General features: G+C 37.0%; 1 protein-coding gene across 4 annotated transcripts in view; it reads right to left on the bottom strand.

The window, feature by feature from the left end:
• Positions 1 to 21,720, bottom strand: part of LOC141555035 (serine/threonine-protein kinase PDIK1L-like) — a 101,173-nt gene that overhangs the window by 52,528 nt on the left and 26,925 nt on the right. For 2 of the 4 annotated variants that reach the window (XM_074287587.1, XM_074287590.1), the window contains exon 1: positions 21,452 to 21,560. The exons of the other annotated variants lie outside the window; for them this stretch is intronic. The gene's annotated coding sequence lies outside the window, so the exon portion shown is untranslated. Of the gene's footprint in view, positions 1 to 21,451; positions 21,561 to 21,720 lie in introns of those variants that run through there. 4 annotated transcript variants of the gene reach the window in all.

Genomic DNA, 21,720 nt, shown 5'->3' with positions numbered 1-21,720 from the left:
TGATTAAAAAGCATTCAGGCTGCCAACTTTCCAGATATTGGTACCTATTTATAGGGTATATCTTAAGCACATCAAGTTGTAATACTTGATTACTCTAATTAATTAAAGTAACAATACCAGCTAGCAGATAAGAAGTCCATCTCAGTGGCCCTCATTCAAACATTTAAGCATCCATTAATGCCAATACAATGTGGAATACTATGAGGAATAATACAATAATATAAGAAATATTCTACTTCAGGCCTCTTTTATTCCTCCTGCTTTACTATCTCATCAGTTCCTATAGTTTCAAATTTAATCTCTATGCATATAATTCCCAAATCTTCAGTCCCAACCTCTTTCCCAAGTTCCAATCCTCCATTTAAACTGACTACTAAACATCTCCATCTAGAGGCAGCTAAATGGCATAGTAAACCAAGCACTGAATTTGGAGTCAGGAAAATCTGAGTTTGAATCCTGCCTCAGACACTTACTAGCTCTGGGACCTTGGACAAATTATTAACTTCTCTCAGCCTCAGTTTCTTCACCTGTAAAAATAAGGTAATTAACAATGTGTACCTGCCAGTATTGCTGTGAGGATCAAATGACATTATATATAAAGTGTTTTGCAAAACTGAAAGACCTACATAAATGCTATTATTACTACTAGATTTCTCACTAGTCTCTCAGTCCATGTTCCACTCCTAGGAATTTATGGCCAAAGAACAACTAGAGAATATTATGAAATACAAAATGGATGATTTTGATTATATTAAGTTAAAAAGGTGTTACACAAACAAAACCAGTACAGCCCAGATTAGAAGGGAAGTAGAAAGTTAGGAAACAATTTTTATAGACAGTGTTTCTCATAAAGCCCTCATTTCTAAAATATATAGAGAACTGACTTGGATTTGTAAGAATACAAGTCATTTCTCAATTAACAAATGGTCAAAGAATATGAACAATTTTCAGATGAAGAAATTGAAATTATTTCTAGTAAGATGAAAAGGTGTTCTAAATCACTATCGATCAGAGAAATGCAAATTAAGAAAACTCTGAGGTACTACTTCATACTTTGTAGATTGGCTAAGATGACAAGAAAAGATAATAAATGTTGGAGGGGATATGGAAAAACTGGGACACTGATGCATTGTTGGTGGAGTTGTGAACTGATTCAACTATTCTGGAGAATATGAAACTATGCCCAAAGGGTTATCAAACTGTGCATACCTTTTGATTCAGCAGTGTCTCTGTGGGGTCCGTATCCCAAAGAGATCTTTAAAAAGGGGAAAGGACCTACATGTGCAAAAATGTGTGCAACCACTTTTTTGTAGTGGCAAGAAATTGGAAACTGAGTGGATCAGTTGGGGAATGGTTGAATAAGTTATAGTATATGAATGTTATGGGTTATTATTGTTCTATAAGAAATGATGAGTAGGCTTATTTCAGAAAAGCCTGGAACAATTGAACTGATGCCGGGTGAAGCCAAGAGAACCAGGAGAACGTTGTACAAAGTACCAGCAAAATTATATGATGATCAACTGTAAAGGACTTAAATCTTAGCAATGCAGTGATTCAAGACAATTTCATTAGACTGAAGTAGAAAATGCCATTTGTATGCAGAGGGAGAACTATGGAGATTAATGTGGATTGAAACATAGTATTTTTACCTTTTTATTTGTTGTTTGCTTTCTTCTCATTAGTTTTTTTTTTCTTTTTGGTCTGCTTTTTCTTGCACAACATGATAAACACATTTAAAAGGATTGCATATACTTAACCTATATCAGATTGCTCGTTGTCTTGGGGAGGGAGAAAAATTTGTAACACAAAATCTTGCAAAAATGAATGATTAAAAACTATCTTTACATGTATTCAGAAAAACAAAATAATATTGAGGTTAAAAAAAAAAAGAAAAGAAAATGTCCCATTCCTGACTTTCTTGTATTTGTTAATGACACCATCATTTCACCCCAACTCAAAATTTTAGTCACTTTTGACTCTTGTGCCTTACCCAGCTTCCTCCAAATATCGAATCCATGTTAAGTCATATTGATTCTATCATATCTAAGACCATCTTCTTTGCATTCTTACTCCTCCCTACTTAGTTTAAGCTCTCATTCTCTTTCCTAGAATATTACAGCCACATTCCTCTGCATTCTGCTCTCTGCAGTCCATTTAGATGCCAAGGTAATTAAAAAAAAATAACATTTTACTTTTCCCCAATTGCATGTAAAAACAAATTTTAACATCCATTTTTAAAAATTTTGGGTCCCAAATTTTCTTCCTCTCTTCCTTCCCCTTCCCTGAGATGGAAAGCAATTGAGATTGTACATGTGTAATCTTTCAGAATATATCAAGTTAATCTTCTTAAAGCAGACTTCCAACCTATATCAGTTCTCTTTTTCAAAAACTTTCTGTGGTTTCTTCAAGGCCTACTGAATAAAGCTCACATTTCTCAATCTGCCATTCATGATGTTCCACTTTATGACTCTGGCCTTATCTCTCACCATTCCCTTAATTCATATTTTACACTAGCCAGGCAGAAGCACTCAAGTGTTTCTGAGCATAACCTCTTCCTTCCTGTACTTTTTACTTCTGCTGTTTCCTCTGTCTGGACTGCTTTCCTATTTTCTCTCTCATTTCTAACCATCAGATTCCTACCCATCTAATACCATCTAGTTCAAATATCACCTTCAGGAAGCCTTCCTTCATACTCACAGATATCCCACTCTCCTCCAAACTCCCAAGTCATTTTGGTGGTATTTCTCCAATGACATATCACATTGTACCTTACACTACAATTATTTATATACTTTCCCCAACTATTACATTCTCAAAAGCAAAGACTAGGTCTCACTCAGCCCTTATAGCACCCTTCCCATCGCTAAAGTGTCTTGATCACTCAATTAATGTTGAGATCAAAGAGTCCATAAATCTTAGGAAGACAAGGCATATTATGGGCATGATATGGTATACTGGAAAGAAAACTGGATTTGCGGTCAGAAAACTTCAGTTAGCTATTTGCCTCTGTGCTATGGGCAGGACACTTTATCTCTCTCTGGCTCTCAATTTCCTCACCTGCAAAATGAGAGGACTGACAAATCATTTCATCTCCCTGAGCCTCTGGCTCCTAATCTGTAAAATGATTCATTGTTGTTATGCCATTCCAGTTGTGTCTGAATCTCTGTGACCCCATTTAGGGTTTTCTTGGCAAGACTAAAAGGGTTTGACATTTCCTTCTCCAACTCATTATTCATATGAGGAAACTGAGGCAAACAGGAGTAAGTGAGTTGCCCAGTCACACAGCTTTGGATGAGTCTTCCTGGTTCCAGACCCAGTGCTGTATGTACTACATCCCCTAGCTGCTTCTGTAAAGTGATAGGATTGGACTAAATAATATTTTAAAGTTGTTTCCAACCCTGAATAGTTTTTTTTTAATTAGTTTTTATTTACCAGATATTTGCATGGGTAATTTTACAACATTGACAATTGCCAAACCATTTGTTCCAATTTTTCCCCTCCTTCCCCCACCCCAACCCCACCTAGATGGCAGGTCGACCAATACATGTTAAATATGTTAGAGTATAAATTAAATACAATATATGTATACATGACCAAACAGTTGTTTTGCTGAACAAAAAGAATCGGACTTTGAAATAGTGTACAATTAGCCTGTGAAGGAAATCCAAAATGCAGGCGGACAAAATTAGAGGGATTGGAAATTCTATGTAATGGTTCATAGTCATCTCCCAGAATTCTTTTGCTGAGTGTAGCTGGTTCAGTTCATTACTGTTCTATTGGAACTTATTTGGTTCTTCTCATTGTTGGAGAGGGCCACATCCATCAGAATTGATCATCATACAGTATTGTAGTTGAAGTATATAATGATCTCTTGGTCCTGCTCATTTCACTCAGCATCAGTTCATGTATGTCTCTCCAGGCCTTTCTGAAATCATCCTGTTGGTCATTTCTTACAGAACAATAATATTCCATAATATTCATATGCCACAATTTATTCAGCCATTCTCCAACTGATGGGCATCCACATAGTTTCCAGTTTCTGGCCACTACAAAGAGGGCTGCCACAAACATCCTGAGTAGTTCTCTTAAGTTCTCCTCCAAACTTAGAAAACATTCCATGAGGTGAGAAGTGCAAATATTATGATCCTTATTTTATTAGATGGGAAAAGTAAGACTCAGAGAGATTAAATGATTGATCAGGACATTAGCAAGTAGCAAGTACCCGAGCCAGGACTTTAACTCAGCTCTCTAAACACTAAGTTGGTATCTCTCTAATGACATATCACATTTTCCCTTCCCAACTCCTGGTATGACTTCCTCTTGTTCTCCAATAAGATCTGTTTAGCACTTATGGAGAAAACCTCCAAAAGTTCTCTTGATTTCATACTGGGAATCCTACTCAATGTCCAGTCACAAGGCTGCTGAGGGAGATTTGACCGATCAAGAGTTACTGGAATTGGAGAAATGAGGAACTAAAGTGTCTATGAACAAAGGAAAGGGGTCCAAGAAAAGGGACAAAACTTAGGGTGGGCCTTGAAGGAGGGCTAGGTAATTTCTAGATGTAGGAGGGGCATGAAGGGTGGGACAGGACCACAGCAAGTACTCATTCCAGGCTGGGAAAAGAGTATTACCAAAACTCAGATGTCACATTTAGGGAGAGAAAACAGCTGGCTGAAACAGCCAAGCAGGGAAGGCAGCCGCCGGAGGGGCCTTTGGACAAGAGGGGGAGTCTGCACTTTATCTGATAGACAACAGGCACTCATTGGAAAGCCTTGACGGAATGATTTGCTTTTAATAGATTATTCTGGCAGCAGTGAACAAAATAAATAAGAAGCAAGCCCGGACACAGGGAAATCAGTCCGGGCTGCTACAACAATGTAGGCATGAGCTGATAAGGGTTTGAATCAGAATAGTTTCAGTAGAGTTATTAAGATATAGAACCTGATTTCAGGGACTTAAGGAGAAAATAGGTAGGATTTTGGCAGAGGAAGAGAAATAAGATGGAGAAATAAGAAAAGTAAACACCAACAAAGATATAAATATTTTTCCCGTCTAGTTAAGGGAGATCTTTGCATGTCTAAAGGCAAAAGGGAAGCTGAAGAAGGAGAAAAGGAAATTATTGGAAAAGAGAAATGCATAAGAGGAGCGCCCAGAAGTTCTTATTGGATTATAATCTCTGTATATTGTGGCATCCTTCCCCCTTCCCTTCCCCAATAAATAAGCCACATATGTCCACATTTGACAACCCATTAAGAATTTGTTTCTGTATCTTAGAGAATTCTCTACCAATAGATTATGGACTAATTTTTTCTTATTTTTCTCATTAAATATTAAATATAGCAACTTGATTATCCACCTAGACTGGTACTGGCTAAGAAATAAGAGTGGTGGGTCAGTGGAATAAGTTAGCTACACATGACATAATAATTAATAACTAGAGTGATCTATTGTTTGATAAACCCAAAGACTCAAGCTTCTGGGATAAAAACTCACTATGACAAAAATTGCTGGAAACACTGGAAAATAACATGTCAGAAACTCAGCATAGACCTATCTCTCTCACACCATACCAAAATAAGGTCAAAATGGGTACATGATTTAGGTGTAAAGGGCGATACTAGGAGCAAATTAGGAGAGCAGGAAATAGTTTGGGGCCAAAAAAGAACTAGAGAACATTCTGAAATGCAAAATGAATAATTTTGATTACATTAAATTAAAAAGAGTTTGCACAAACAAAACCAATGCAATCAATATTAGAAGGGAAGCAAAAAAAGCTGGGGAAAATTTTTTACAATGTTTCTGATAAAATCTTCACTTCTAAAATATAGAGAATTGACCCAAATTTTTATAAGGCTACAAGTCATTTTCCAATTGATAAATGGTTAAAATATATAAACAATTTTCAGAGGAAAAAAATAAAGTCATCTAGAGGGTTATGGAAAAAAATGCTCTAAATTACTATTAATTAAAGAAATGCAAATTAAAACAACTAAGCCATACCACTTTACACCTACCAGACTGGTTAAGATGATAAGAAAAGATAATGATAAATGTTGGAAGGAGAAATGGGAAAACTGAGATACTAATGGTATTATTGGTGGAGTTGTGAACTGATCCTACCATTCTGGACAGCAATTTGGAACTATGCTTCAAGAGCTATAAAACTGTGCATACTCTTTAATCCAGCAGTGTCACTATTAGTTTGTATCTCAAAAGAATCACAAAAGAGGGAAAAGGACTCATGTGTACAAAAATATTTGTAACAGCTCTTTTTGTGATGGAAAAGAATTGAAAAATTAGTAGATGCTCCTGAGCTGGGGTATGGCTAAGTTGTGGTATATAAATGTAATGGAATATTATTGTTCTTTAAGAAATGATGAACAGGCATTTCAGAAAAGCTGGAAAAACTGAACTGATGCTGAATGAAGAGAGCAGAACCAGGAGAACTTTATACAAAGTATCAGCAAAATTATATGATGATCAGCTGTGAAGGACTTGTTTCTTCTCAGTGATCCAAGGCAATATCAATAAACTTTGGATGGAAAACACCACAAGTAACTGGGGAAATTTTTTTTTAAAGTCTGCCCAAAGGAAGATCTATTGGATCTGATCAAGATCCTAAAATTTTCCTGAGAGTAAGTCTAAAAACGTTCTCAGTATAAGCATTGTTGTGTTTCTCCCATATAAGAAGAACAACATTAATTGTGGTACTTATTAGATATAGAATATGAAAAAATTCATTCACATTATGATACTAACTCTTGTATATTCTATAAAGATGAAATAGTTTAGAAAATTTTCTTCTGAATGATATCTAAAGAATTCCCTATTAAATCTATTTGTTGAGCTAAGTTTGTTAAGACTGAGTCCAGGATTCAAATTCAGTAATAGTTTAATGAATAATACCAAAACGATATGATAGCATTAAGCAAATAGTACAATCAAATATTTAGTAAACACAACAGTATGCAAGATAGAACCAACAAAAAAATCCTAAGAATTTTAAGAGATCTGAAGACATCAGTATTTCCATTATAGATAAACTAGAACAAAAAAGGTGAAATTTTCAGATCTAAATGTAATCAATCCTTACTAGCTACCCAGTCCTGTTCAAGAAAATTTAATTTTTAATTTATTATAAAGTTATTTCTCAGCTTGGAGGGACTTAAATAAACTGATTTAGAGGGAAGTAAGTAGAACCAGAAGAACATTGTCACTCAGTAGCTACAATACTGTATGATGATCAGCTGTGGGAAAACTTACCTCTTCTCTTGATTCATATAATGAATCAAATGATTCAAAATGAAATAGCTATCCACCTTTAGAGAAAGATCCCCATCCCCCCTCCTATTTGTTCATATGTGTTTGTATGTGTATTGCCTTGGTAGTGGAAGGAATTCTGTTCTAAAGATTTTGGCAGGTGAATAGAGAACAACTGGGATGGTATCTTTCTTTCTCATTTGGACAGATTCAGTGGTAACATTTATTTATGAATGTTATCCTCTTTGTAGAATGCAAGCTATTTGAAGGCAAGGAAAGCCTTTTTTATTTGTAACCTCAGCACCCAGTGCCTTGCACATCCAAGGAACTTAAGAAATGCTTGTTGACTAATTGACACAGCCAAAAAAAAAAAAAAAAAAAAAAAAAAAGTGCTATAGACAAGTGGGCAAGACTGAACTAAAGAATTTTGTTCATTGTTTTGGGCAGTTGAAATTCAGGGGTTTATGCTGACAAGTTGTCATCCTATTTTTTTTTTAGGTTTTTAGATGTTCCTACCAAAATAGGAAAAATTCTAAAGATAGAATATTTAACTGATGATTTGCAAGCATTTAAAAGAGTATACAGTAATAGTATGAGTTCATTAAGAAGTCATACCAAATAAGTCTCATTTCTTTTTGATAGGGTTATTAAGATGGTAGATAAGGGAATGGCATAGACATCAACTCCCACAATACTCTTGTGATTAAAATGACAAAAGGTAGGCTAGACACCAGTTTGGTTAGGTAAATCCACAGCTAGGAAAACAACTCTGCTCAATCAATGGTGATTAATGTTTCTACATCAGCCTGAGTGCCTGAGGATTTTCTCATTAGCCTTGACTGGCTCAACATTTTTACCAATGACTGGAATCAATAAGTAAATGGCATCCCTATCCAAAGCAGAGATAACAGTAAGTTGAGCCAATTAATCCTACAAGTATCAATAATCAAAATTATCATGACAGACTGGAAAACGAGGTTGCAAGAACTGAGTTCCCAAAATAAATTGTAATATGAAATTGAACTTCTCCTGCTTGTAGGCTCTAAGATCCCTCCAATTTTACATTTCTATGATGAAATAAAAGACAATACATATGCTGGCAACGGAACATATGAAAAATTCAGTCAGTGCAGATCACAAGCTAAATATAAACCAACAATGTATCAGTTGTTTTAAAAAAAAAAAAACTAACAATCTTAATCTGCATAATGTCTCTGCATAATGTCTAGACATGTATGCAAAGAGGTTAAGTAGGCTAAGAAGGTCTAAAAAATCCATGCCCTATCTAAAACAATGACATCCCAGAGCAATTGTGACATGAACTACAAAACAGGTTTTATTTTGTTTTCAAATTACATGAGTTATGTTGCAGGCTGTGAGTATATAAGAGAAAATGGGGTCTGGTTTTGAATCAGTCTTAAAGTTACTCCCTTTGAAATTAAGTGGAATTAAAGATTTAGTTGCTGTGGAGACAGGATTAGTAAAGAGCACAGGGGATGTTCTTGTTCCTGGGTCTCTAGTAATGAGGCTTCCAATTCTTCTCGTCAATTCTATTGTACTCCAGAGACTCTGGCACCAAAGAACAGGCCAAGATAACCTATTGTGAAAAGAGAGCTGAGGAAACCTCTGCATTGTTGTGCACATCAACAAAAAGACTTTAGGATCGACAACTTTAGGCACAGTTGAAAGCAAACTCCTTGTATAGTGAGTTTCTGCAGTTAAGAAGCAAATAGATTAGCAAGCCTGTAGGTGTTGAAAAACAAGAGCGAACCTTTTTAAAAATTACTCCACTAAACAGATAGAGAAAATGATACAAAAAGTTGTTACTCAATATTTTGCAAAAAAAAGTTATTAAATTGTCAGGCTTAAACCTAGATGGTAACAGAGGCTGCCCTTAGATGTGCATATTCCCCTCAGGGACTGGAAACTAAATAAGAATAATGCAATGTTTCCTTATAGAAAGCAATAACAAGCCAATTCAATTCAACAAACATTTTTTAAGCACATGTTATGTACTAGGACCTGGGGATAAAAAGATTAATATAATACAAACCTTGCTCCCAAGGAACCTATAATCCAATTATGAGGTACCAAAGGGTACAAAAACAAGTATCATACAAGACAATATATGTGGTAAATATGAAGGAGAGGTCTAGGCAAAAATCCTATTAGAAATCTGAGGATGAAGAAATCATTTTCCAAAGATGCTGGTGAGGGAATGGAGAGATCAAAGAAATAGAATGCAAATTGAGTTTTGAAGGGAGGAACTTCAAACAAAAATAAGGAATCCACTACAGGCAGGAGCCAAGTCATAGAGATAAGAGACTGATAATAATAGAATTTGCCTAGGAAATAGAATAAATGAAGATGATATGACTTTAAAGATGGAGCAGCAAGGTGGCACAGTAGAGTAGGCCTAGAGTCAGGAAGACCTGATTTCAAAATTAGTCTCAGACACTTAGCTGTGTGACTCTGGCCAAATTGCTTAACCCTGTTTGTCTCATTATTCTCAGCTATAAAAGGAGCTGGAGAAGGAAATGGCAAATCACTTTCACTATCTTTGACAAAAAACAAAAACAAAAAACCCAAATGAAGTCACAAAAGAGTCAGATACAACTGAAACAACTGGGGAAAAAAGGAAATAGAATAAATGAAGGTGTGGCCTTAAAGATTGATTAAAGACATTTTTGTGAATGGCCCTGAATGCCAGGATCAGGAGTTTGTATTTTATTCCATAAATAACTAGAAATCACAAGAGATTTTTTTAAGTAGAAGAGTGATGTGATCAGTGAAAGATTAGGTAGGAAGACCAATTAAGATTCTATTACAATAATACAAGTTTTTTGCAAGGGTTAATGTTGAAGAATTATCCATGCTTGTGTTTTGAAAAATAAAAAGCTTTAATTAAAAAAAAATCTAGCCAAAATGGTGAGGAAAAAAAAGATTCTATTACAGTATTTTAGGAAGAGAAAAAATGAGGGCTTGTACTATGGTGGTTTTAGTGGAAATGAAAAGAAAGGGTTATATTCAAGACAACAGGTCATGGTAATTGTATATGAAGGGTAAGGAAAAAGTCAAAAACAACCCTAGATTTAGACTTGTTTGGTTTGAGTATAACATGATTGATATAATACAGAGAAGAGTAGGAAAGGTAATCAAGCAGAAGCCTTCAAAGCCAGTCACTGGGCCAGCCAGGCTGAGGCATCCACTCTGATCATCCTACAACAAAGTCCCAGCTCCTATGATTGTAGCATGGCAGTAGTGACCAATCTGGACTGATGAGGAGTAAACTGAGGGTCTAAACCGAGATGGGTCAATTCCTTTCAGGAGGTCTAATAATCTCTTTCTTCTTCCCAAAGTCCCAACTAACGGGTCTGTTAGCGAATGAATTTCGCTACTCAAGGCTGTGTAGAAACAAAGTCTTTATTGATTAGAATAGAAACACCGGAGAGCCGGTGGGCAAAATGGCTGCATGGTACAAGGCCATTTTTGCAAAAAGCAAATCCCCGAGTTCTCTCTTTTATACCAGAGCACAATCATTCAGCCTGAGAGTGATGTAATAAGATAAGGATTCTCTTGTTATCTTTTGAGTAGAGACAGAAGTCTCTTCCCCTGCTGTGACATTTGGTCTATTTGAGCAGATTAGAATGGGGGCTGTAAAACCCTGGCCAGCTCAGATAGCCCAAACTAGTTTGACCACATCAAAGTCCAAGTCCCAAATGCAGTTGGAGATCAAACAAGGAATATCAAGGGGCTACAGCCCCCATCATGGACCTCTTAGGATTCTTCTCTTGTCCCTTTAACCTCCCACTCTTCCTAGTGATGTTACCTCTTTAGAGGAAGCAGAAATTTTGCTTTATGATGGCAGAAAATATTCATTTTCATCTAATCGCTCTCCTAGTCAAGGGTCTCTCAAGGCTCCCTAACTGTTGATTTGCTCAGATCTTAACTCCTCCATCTGGTTTTCAAGGTTCTCCACCAACCTTTCTAGTAGCACATGATTCAGGCCCACTCCCTGTACTACCTACAAGCATATTTGCTCACATCACGCTCCACATCCTGCTCCTCCATGTGTTTCTACACTATCCAAATACATTGTCTCTTTCAGTGTCCAGCTTCAGGCCTTCTCCTGGACAGTGTCATGGAAGTCCTGACTGCCTTAGCCTCCTTTGGCGGGTGTTACATTGTTCTCCTCTGCCCACCAGACCACATAAAGTCTAAAGTACCCCCTTTGCTTGGGGCAGAGTTCCCCCTAACTCAACCCTCCATCTGGGTTAGCCCACCTCTCCAACGGCACATGCCCCCTTCAAGAATGAAGGACAGACAACAATCTCTGGGAGCCTCACCAAGGACCCAAGTGGGACAGGTCAGGGGGCCACGCAGCCCTTCCTTTCTCCCATCCAGGACAAGGCTACTGACCACACAGCAGCTTCTTGGACCCACAGGTAAGAGCTGAAAGTGGACACCAAAGACGGAGAGGCAGCCCGAAAAAGGGCTCAGCAAGCCCTCACAGCAGAGTCCTATACACCACCATACAACAAATATTTCAAGTTTATACAAAAAGGCATCCCATGGCAAATGTTCCTTATCAAATGAAGCCCCAGAGACTGTAGTGGAGTTATCCATTGACTAAAGAACTATAAAACCAAGAACACCTTTAGGGCCTTTCTCCTTAAAATATGCTTGGTGCCATGAATATGAGCCATGCTTTGGGTCTAAGATCATTAAAGAGAAATCTAGTTTCCAAGCAGGCCTTAAAACAGAAAAAAGAGAGATACAGATCTTCCCCTCTTTCCATGGCTCTATTTACAGCCTTCTAGCTTTCTTTGTACTTACAACTTAATTGATCTGTGTCCTCCAGATATTTCTAGATCCATTGGCAAGAGGCAGAGGAAAACTGGTCCAGTAAAGTTAGCATAGAGAGACAGCTCCAAGAGAGATAGGACTTAGCTAAGCTGCTGTGGAGGTGAGGTCTTGGCCCTTATTTACCATATCAGTTTTTGGATTTATCGCATAAATTTATAGTCTTCCAGGGATGATTCAGTTCAATAATAATGACTTACCCAAGTTCACATAGTTAATAAATGCTGGAGGCAGAATTTGAATGCAGGTCTGACTCCTAATTAGTATTCACCATGCTGTAACATCCTGATTTGCAATTCAACATTTAAATGCCCACTAAAAACAATTCTAAGCACTGAGGATACAAAGGCCAAAAAAAAAAGTACCAGTCCAAAAGTTGCACAAGTGACTACATAGCATAGAGTGAGCACTGGGCCCAAGTTCAAATCCCACCTTAGATTATTTCCCATGTGACCCAGACTTAATCTGTTTGCCTCAATTTCCTCATTAGTAAAATGGGGATAATAATAGCACCTACCTCCCAGAGTTATTGTGAGGATCAAGAGGTATTTGTAAAAGACTTTGCAAATCTGAAAAAGCCACATAAGTGCTGGCTATTAGCTATTACTACTAATGATGACTTATTACAACCTCTCACATCCTGGGAGAACTTAAACTACACAATTTGCTTGAAAGTTTAGTTTGTTACTGCTGGCTCTTATCTTCTTTTAGTGGTAAACCTTATACCAAGTTCAAGATTTTCCAGTATCCCCACTATTACAGCAGCAGCAGCTGCATGCTTCTTGAGATTCATGTAAGTCTCTCCAGGCCTCTCCGAAATCATCCTTCTGGTTCTTTCTTATAGAACAATAATGTTCTCTAACATTCACATACCATAATTTATTCAACCATTCTCTGACTGATGGGCATCCACTCAGTTTCCAGTTTCTGACCACAACAAAGAGGGCTGCCATAAACATTCTTGCACATACAGGTCCCTTCCCTTTCTTTAAGATCTCTTTGGTATACAGGTCCAATAGAAACATTGCTGGATCAACAGGTATTCACAGTTTGATAGTTCTTTGAGCATAGTTCCAAACTGCTCTCCAGAATGGCTAAGTTCACAACTCTACCAAAAATGTATCAGTGTACCCATTCTCCCACATGTCCTACAACAACATTCGTCCTTGTCTTTTCCAGTCTTAGCCAGTCTGAGAGATGTGTAGAGGTATCTCAGAGTTGTCTTAATTTGCATTTCTCTGATCAATAGTGATTTAGAGCATCTTCTCATATGACTAGAGATAGCTTTAATTTTTCATCGGAAAATTGTTCCTATCCTTTTTGCCCTTTGTTTCTCAGAGGACTGATGACATTATGAGATAATGGCTAGAGCCTGAATTTTCACATGCTTGGGGTAGACACCTCCCCACCCTACTGGTAATTCCAAACCTGGTTCAGCCCATCAACTCCAGCCAATCTTGTCGAGTGTGGCCTGGGCACGGTACAGCTTCGGGGGTAGGTACCTAGAATGCCAGCTCTTTGTGAGAAGGATCTATGTTAGGGATTTTTAACCCCCCAAAAGGCCAATTACAGTTCATTACACAATGATGATACTCAATACATGTTTCCAGAATGAATTAATTTATCCCAGTCCTTTGGTAGAAAAGGTTTATACAACTAACAAATACTTCATGTGTACTTACCATATTACAAGGATCAATGAAATATCATTAAAACTGTTTTCCTCAAACTAATTTAGCAAGGAACATTTCTAAGCCTGAAACATTGATAAAACCATAAATGCTGGTCTGGGCGTCCAGGATATTAAAAGGAATGAAATAACTTTGAGATAAAAGATTAGAAATTTCTGTAGAAAATGGAAGACATTATAACTCCTTTCATGATGAAAAATTGCCAAAGATTAGTATTTTTGAGATATGTAATTACATATTTAACACTTTAAAGGGGGAAATATCTTTAGCATAGATAAAAATTCTTCCCTGAAACCCCAATTCCCATCACATGGTCTACCAAGAACCTACAGAACAATTTGGAAAATGCTGCACTATTCAGAGTTCACCCAGAAAATAAGTGTTTTGGGTTTGAGGGGGTTGTTTTTTTGTTTTAATTATAGAAAATTATATTGAAGATCTGTGTTCTCAGGTGATATTACTGATTTACATTTTACATGTTATTTTTTTTTATTTCTTTACACAATTTACATGTTATTTCATTTGATTTTTATAGGAATATTGTGAGGTGCTATTATAAACCCCTTATTAACCACTAATCAAGGAAAAATAATTAGAAAGGGGATCCCCTCAATCTCTACCCCCCAAAAAATGTTGGTCATTGTTTTCAAAATAATAATTTCTTATTCATTTTTACTCTAATATGCTACCTCAGAAGTTCCCAAACATAAAGTCAAGGAAAATGTGGAGGGAGAAGGGGGAATAGTCCATGGTTTCTACAAGCTTTCTACAGCCAAAGAAATTACAGAAGCTTTAAAATCCAAAACAGCTTTCTAAAATGAGAGGGGAAATGATCTGTCCAAAATCACAAAGCTAATTTAAGAATCAAAGGCAGAACTAAATTTGGCTTCTTACACTTAACCCTATAATCTCTCATAACTGAAGCCTTTACCAAAATTGAAAACTTCTTTCAGGGGTGCCATTATTCCCTTAGCATCAGCATCACTACTCCCCCATTACTCCTTACAGCAGGGAAAGTAGCCTTGGGTCTAGATTCAGGAGACCTAGGTAGGAATTCAGCCCTTAACAGCTAATAAATATCTTATAGAAAAATAGTCCCTCCCACTAGTTTTCTGTATCCCAATCTATTTTGTTATTAAGCATCCTTTTCCTCTCTCATTGAAACTTCTAACTCCTCCTATTGTCGTGCCTTTTAAAATTCCCATTTCTCTCCTATAAACGTTGCTCCAATCATCCTAACAACTGATTCCTATTTCTTCTCTCAATCCAGAAGCTACAACAACAAAACCTACCCTACCTCCCAAAGCTCAGGTTCTCCATCCCACCTCACTCCCCTAGAGTCTAGCAAGAGCTATGCTTCTTGATGCTTACACTTTTACTTCCATATTTTGTGAATTGCATTTTTTATTTCCATTACTGACATAATACTAAACTTGGAGCCAAGAAGATGTGGATTCTGGTCCTAAGCCTCAGGTCTTTCATCTAAAGAATGAGGGATTTGGCCTAGATGACCCCAAAGTCCTTTCTACTTCTAAGCCAAGTGTCTATGATCCTGTTCCCCTACAGTTCAGTGTTGGAGGCCCAAGGGATCAGATAGTAAGGATAACTGGCTCTTCTCCAGACCTAGAAAGGATGCCTGAAGAATTAGTGGGCCTATTTCTTGGTTGTTAGATCTTGGTTTCCTTCCATACTCTATAATTTAATGGTAACAATACGTGCTTAAATGGTTTCTTTAACTAAAGATGATACTCAACAATGCCGAGGAAAAGGAAAAATAGTTAAGAAAAAATTGAACAGGGGCAGCTAGGTGGTGCGTGGATAGAGCACCAACCATGAAGTCAGGAGGAACTCAGTTCAAATCTGGCCTCAGACACCCAACACCTATTAGTCCCTACACAAGTCGCTTAACCCCAACTTCTTCAGAAAAATAAACAAATAAAAGATAAAATTGGACAAAAGCTGTGAAATTATTCACTAGTATAGCCATTCCTCAAATTCTTGATTTTAGCAGACTTACTAAATGCAACCTACTGTTGAGTCATTTTTCAGTCATGTCTGACTCTCCATGACCCATGTGGAGTTTTCTTGGCAGAGATATTGGAGTGGCTTGCCTTTCCTTTTTCCAGCTTATTTTATAGATGAAGGGGTTAAATAGGGTTAAGTGAGTTGCCAGGGGTCACAAAGCCAGTAAATGTCCAAGACCAGATTGGAACTCATGAAAATGAGCCTTCCTAACTCAAAAGCCCAAGCAATCTATCCACTTCACCACTTAGCTGCCTTTCAAATATGACCTAAGAAAAATAAACATCTGCAGAAATTCTCAAACACTTGATAATAAATCAGAGATGTTTTAAAATGAGTGGAGAGAGTACTCACAAAAAGGAAATCACAGATTCTTAAAAGTATGTGCTATATATGGGCTTCTTAAACTTTTTCCACTTGCAACCCTTTTTTGCCCAGGACATTTTAATGCAACCTTGGGTGTACATAAAATAGGCATATAAATCAAACATTTAGGGATAATAAATCATAAAGAAATTTACTTTAAAACAATTCTTTGGTATAAATATAATTTTACCATTTATTAAAGACAAAAGCCAATTTGCTTACTAATGAGATGGATATGCTTATTTATTTTTATATAAAAAAATTAAATCTTGTCAGAATATTTGATACTGGAGGATGTAGAATATCTTCAATGTTTTTCTTAAGTAATCAATGTTTTGATTGTATCAATGTGAGAATGCCGCTTTGAATAAATACATAGAACAAAATGGTAGAAGCATGTATAGGGCCATTTCAGAAACGGTTGGAAATTCTGTCCTAATCCCAAGACAAAATCCATTTAACAATTTTTTAAGGAAACTCACCTTTTAAACTTGTGTTGCTTGATAACTCTGCAAATTATTCTTGAACTTTTAATGGCAAATGACTGTTTTTTAAAGTTTCAATTGAATATGGTTTATGAACCCAACTTAGGTTTTTAGAATTAAAATTTGAAAAGAAGTATTTCTGAAACTGTCACGCCAGATGTTTCTTCAGGTGATCAATTATAACTCTTACAATTAAATTTTTAGGAAGGTTATTTTCAATTACAAAATCACTTATAGCTATAAACATCTCTAAAGAACTATTTTTTACCCTATCCATTTGTTAACATTTTAGTAAAACTTTCAATTTTATCTTTTAACATAAATGTTACAATTTTTTCCCTTGAAACATGTTAAAATTGAGGTTTTTAAAAATATTCAATAAATAACATAGTAATATAGTTCATTACCATCAGATTTCATTTTTGCTTCAAATCCAACAATCTCGCCCATCATTGCTCCAGCACCCTCTGTACAAATTCCAACACAATTTTTCCACTATAAATTTTCATTTGTGAAAAATTCATTAACTTTAAGATATATCTTCCCCTCTTATGTGACCTTCCAAAGGTTAGAAAAACAATAATTCCTCCTTTGTGTTTTCTTCATAAACATATCTTATAAAGTAACAATCATGCTATGTTAGAATTATCAGGTGTTTCAACTAAATGAATTACAACTTTGGGCAGTCCTTAAGCCTGATAATAAGCTGCAGGAATTGATCAATACTAATTTCCAAAATTCTTTTAGAAACAGTATCATTTGATAAAGGATTTTTTATAAATTTTATCCCCATACTTTTTCCCATGAACTATTTCTGACATTTTAATAGTGGCAGATAACATGAGATTTTTCTCCTATCATGTAGAGTTTTTTTTTAGTTTTTGTAATTAAATAAGTTTCATAAGATGCAAGGAAATATTTTTCATCAACAGTAACAAATTTCTTAGAATACTGTTCTTTACTTGAAGATTTTTTAAAGTTCAAAATATTATTTTGGTTAATTGCAGTATGCTACATGCTTGGTATTATAATGTCATTTTGGTTTGGCTAGTTTCTCTCATCTCTGAAATCAAAACTTACAAATTAAGCAAAGAGATTTTCCCACATCATCATCATCAAAAGTGATTTGACATATTTTCTCTAGCTTATCAATTGAGGTGTACTACAACTTGGTAGTGAAGACTCTACCATGTTGCCATGAATATTTTTACCTATTCTGTCTAAATTTAACCAATTAACCATAAATGAAAAATATTTTTGTTCTAAAAATGTAAACAAATATTGCTAATAATTTCTGAAATACTAGCTTTAGTTTATGAAATTACATTTTGAGCTTACTTTAAAAATTGATGTTCACACTTACATATACATTCAGCAGTAATGATGGAGAAATATTAAAATAATATTTTTGCATTACTTGCTGCAATTAAACACTTATGTTTCTGTAAAATGAGGAGATAAAAGCAATTTTTTAAAAAGCAAACATTCCAATACAATACAATCCAAAGATATACTAATTTGATATTTACATGCTGAAGAATGATAAATAGGAAAATGTTAAAATGTCTTTATTGTATGTAATTAAATTATGTTTTTGTAAGAGCAAAAAAATGTGTATACACTTGTAGGAACACTGCAATTTATACAAAACAATAGTCTCAAATATGAATTGAAATGTTTCTGGTAGTATTTGTTGATGCTGCAGGGTATAATAACTTGAGCAGTGAAAAGCATACTTTTGTGTTAAAAAAACCAAGGCTGCAGTGAAGTTGTGTGATGTAACATGGACTGCATTGCCAGAAACACCTCAGAGTCATTAAATGTTTGATTTTTAATTATTTTTTGGCCACTGAAACTTCTTAGTGTTGCTAAATTTTTCATGATCCCCACATTCAATTACTTGATCCCATATGGGATCATAACCCACAGTTAAAGAAGCTTTTCTATATAACTATTTCTTATTGACCTATTAAAATATGGAGAATAAATTGATAAATGGTCAAAGGATATGAACAGACAATTATCAGATGATGAAATTGAAATTATATCCACTTATATGAAAGAGTGTTCCAAATCACTACTGATCAGGGAAATGCAAATTAAGACAACTCCGAGATATCACTACACACCTGTCAGATTGGCTAAGATGACAGGAACAAATAATGATGAATGTTGGAGGGGATGTGGGAAAAGTGGGACACTAGTACATTGTTGGTGGAGTTGTGAAAGAATCCAGCCATTCTGGAGAGCAATCTGGAATTATGCCCAAAAAGTTATCAAACTATGCATACCCTTTGATCCAGCATTGCTGCTATTGGGCTTATATCCCAAAGAAATACTGAGGAGGGGAAAGGGACCTGTATGTGCCAAAATGTTTGTGGCAGCCCTTTTACTAATGGCTAGAAACTGGAGGTTGAATGGATGCCCATCAATTGGAGGATGGTTGGGTAAATTGTGGTATATGAAGGTTATGGAATATTATTGCTCTGTAAGAAATGACCAGCAGGAGGAATACAGAGAGGCTTGGAGAGACTTACATCAAGTGATGCTGAGTGAAATAAGCAGGACCAGACGATCACTGTACACTTCAACAACAATACTGTATGAGGATGTATTCTGATGGAGGTGGATATCTTCAACATAAAGAAGATCCAACTCACTTCCAGTTGATCAATGATGGACAGAAATAACTACACTCAGAGAAGGAACACTGGGAAGCGAATGTAAATTGTTAGCACTACTGTCTATCTACCCAGGTTACTTATACCTTCGGAAGCTAATAATTAATGTGCAACAAGAAAATGGTATTTACACACATATATTGTATCTAGGTTATATTGTAACACATGTAAAATGTATGGGATTACCTGTCATAGGGGGGAGGGAGTAGAGGGAGGGAGGGGAAAATTTGGAAAAATGAATACAAGGGATAATGTTATAAAAATTACTCATGCATATGTACTGTCAAAAATTTATAATTATAAAATTAAAAAAATAAAATAAAATGTAATGTTCTCTAAAAAAAATGGAGAATAATGAAAACCCACAAATCATCTGCAAAATTTATCCATTTATTATTTTCAACTACCTCCGGCACCAGTGAGGCAATATGAATCTAATGCCAAAAGATTATAGAGATCCATAAAGAGTTTTGAGAAGGAGATTAAACATTAAGGTAGCAGGTGGGATGCAATTAAGTTCTATGAAAATGCCAAAAGCAGCACCACTTCTTTATTAATAGCAATTCCAGGTTTCTCTTTTCCATCAATGGAAAGGCTAAGTTTTTTTCAATTGCAGCAAGTGGTAGCAAATCATTCCCTAGGGATGTTTTGTTCTTTAAAACCCTATGAATACTTGGTAGTCCCATTGACAACATTATTCTCTAAGGAAAATTCTCATTTGTTCTCAATAGCCTAAGGTGAGTGTCCCTAACTTAAAGCTGATGTACTGCATCTAACCGTTCCAATTAGTGAAAGAAGCAATAATTATAAAAAAACAAAAAACAAAAAACAAACAAAAAAAAGACCAGTAAGTTTATCTTGGGTTTTAAAACCTTATCACACCAAACGTTCATCATCAGAGTGGAACAGCAGTTCTCAAACTTTTTGATCTCAAGATTCTTTTATCCTCCTAAAAATTATTGAACCCCCCAAAAGCTTTTGTTTATGAGGGTTATTTATGTTTATCAATATTTACCTTATTCAAAGTTAAACATCTTAGAATTACAGTGTTGACCTCACAGACTCCGGAACCCCCATTGGCCCTCTAACCACATTTTGAGACTGTTGGCATAAGAGCTGGAAAAGACGTTAGGGACCACTTCTCGTCAGTCCAGTCGCCCACATTTCCACAGCACAGCACTGACAAAGACCACTGCACCCTAAGAAGCACACCGCTTTTTGAGTGGCCACAGCTGGCTTTAAGCCCTAATTCTGACTCAGCCGTGTGGCACTACGTGGATCACAATCTCTAAGCAGAGGCCCAGGAAATCACTTTAAAATTCTTAAAGGAAGGCTACATAGCTAGCTGGATGGATGTTTGGATGGACGGACCGATGGATGGTCAGAAGGACAGATGGACGGTCGGACGGGTGGATGGAGCACATATCTGAGACTACATGAGGAACAAATGTGTCATTTCATTGGAAGGGAATTTCTAGTCTGGGATTTCTTTCACCCAACTTCAAGTTATCTATAACAGTGAATAAGGACCCGAAAATTAATGAGGCGAACGGAGGCCAAGCGGCTGGCCCAGGAAGTGCCCAGAGGGGAGGTTTAAGGTCCGGTCTTCCTGTCTGCACGTTGTGTAATTAGATATGACGTATAAAATGGAGGATAAGAAGAGCCCTCAGTTTTTTAGCTAACTACGCGACGTTCTGTACTAGAGAGAGCGCTGGGTTCGTGGACAAATAACTGCAGTGGATTCCCGGTTCTGCCATTATCTGAGAGCTCGGACACATCACACAGCGCGCCTCGGTTTGCTCGGTCCAAAGGGGGCAGTTGGATTGGATAGTCTCTAGGGCCCCTCCTACGTGTAAATTGCCTCAGTCTGTGAAGCCGCAGGGAGTTTTTCCCACAGCTCCCTTCCCTTCCCAACGCCGTTGCCCTCCGAAGGCCCGCCGGGCTCCCGGGACGCTGCCCTTTCCCTAAAACCAGCCCGAGGTTCCCCTCCTCTTTCCGGTCCTTTCGCCCTTCCTGTCCTTGGCCAGCCCTCGCCCGTCCCGAGTCGGGGCTCTGCCCGCCGAGCTCGCCCCTTCCCCCCTACCTGGCCGCCCCAGCCCCACGCCGCTCGCCGTTTCGGTGGGTGCCGCGCTCGGCTCTCCGCCTCTGGCACCACGTGGTCTGAAAGCCCCGGTAGCCTTTGCTTCGTTCCGCCCGCCAAATCTGCCCCTTTCCATTGGTTCCCGTTAACCAATCCACCCCCGGCCCCTGGCTCCCGTCCATTAACCCACGCGGGCCTTCTCAGCTGCTGTGCGCTTCCTACGGGAACCCGGAGTCGGAGTTTTCCAAGGAGCCTGGGTGCCGCTGGGCCTG

The sequence above is a fragment of the Sminthopsis crassicaudata genome, chromosome 2 (assembly GCF_048593235.1).
Source record: "Sminthopsis crassicaudata isolate SCR6 chromosome 2, ASM4859323v1, whole genome shotgun sequence".
In the NCBI taxonomy this organism is placed as follows: domain Eukaryota; kingdom Metazoa; phylum Chordata; class Mammalia; order Dasyuromorphia; family Dasyuridae; genus Sminthopsis; species Sminthopsis crassicaudata.
Note: the sequence above shows the minus strand (reverse complement) of the source record. Positions and strands in the feature narration are given on the sequence as shown.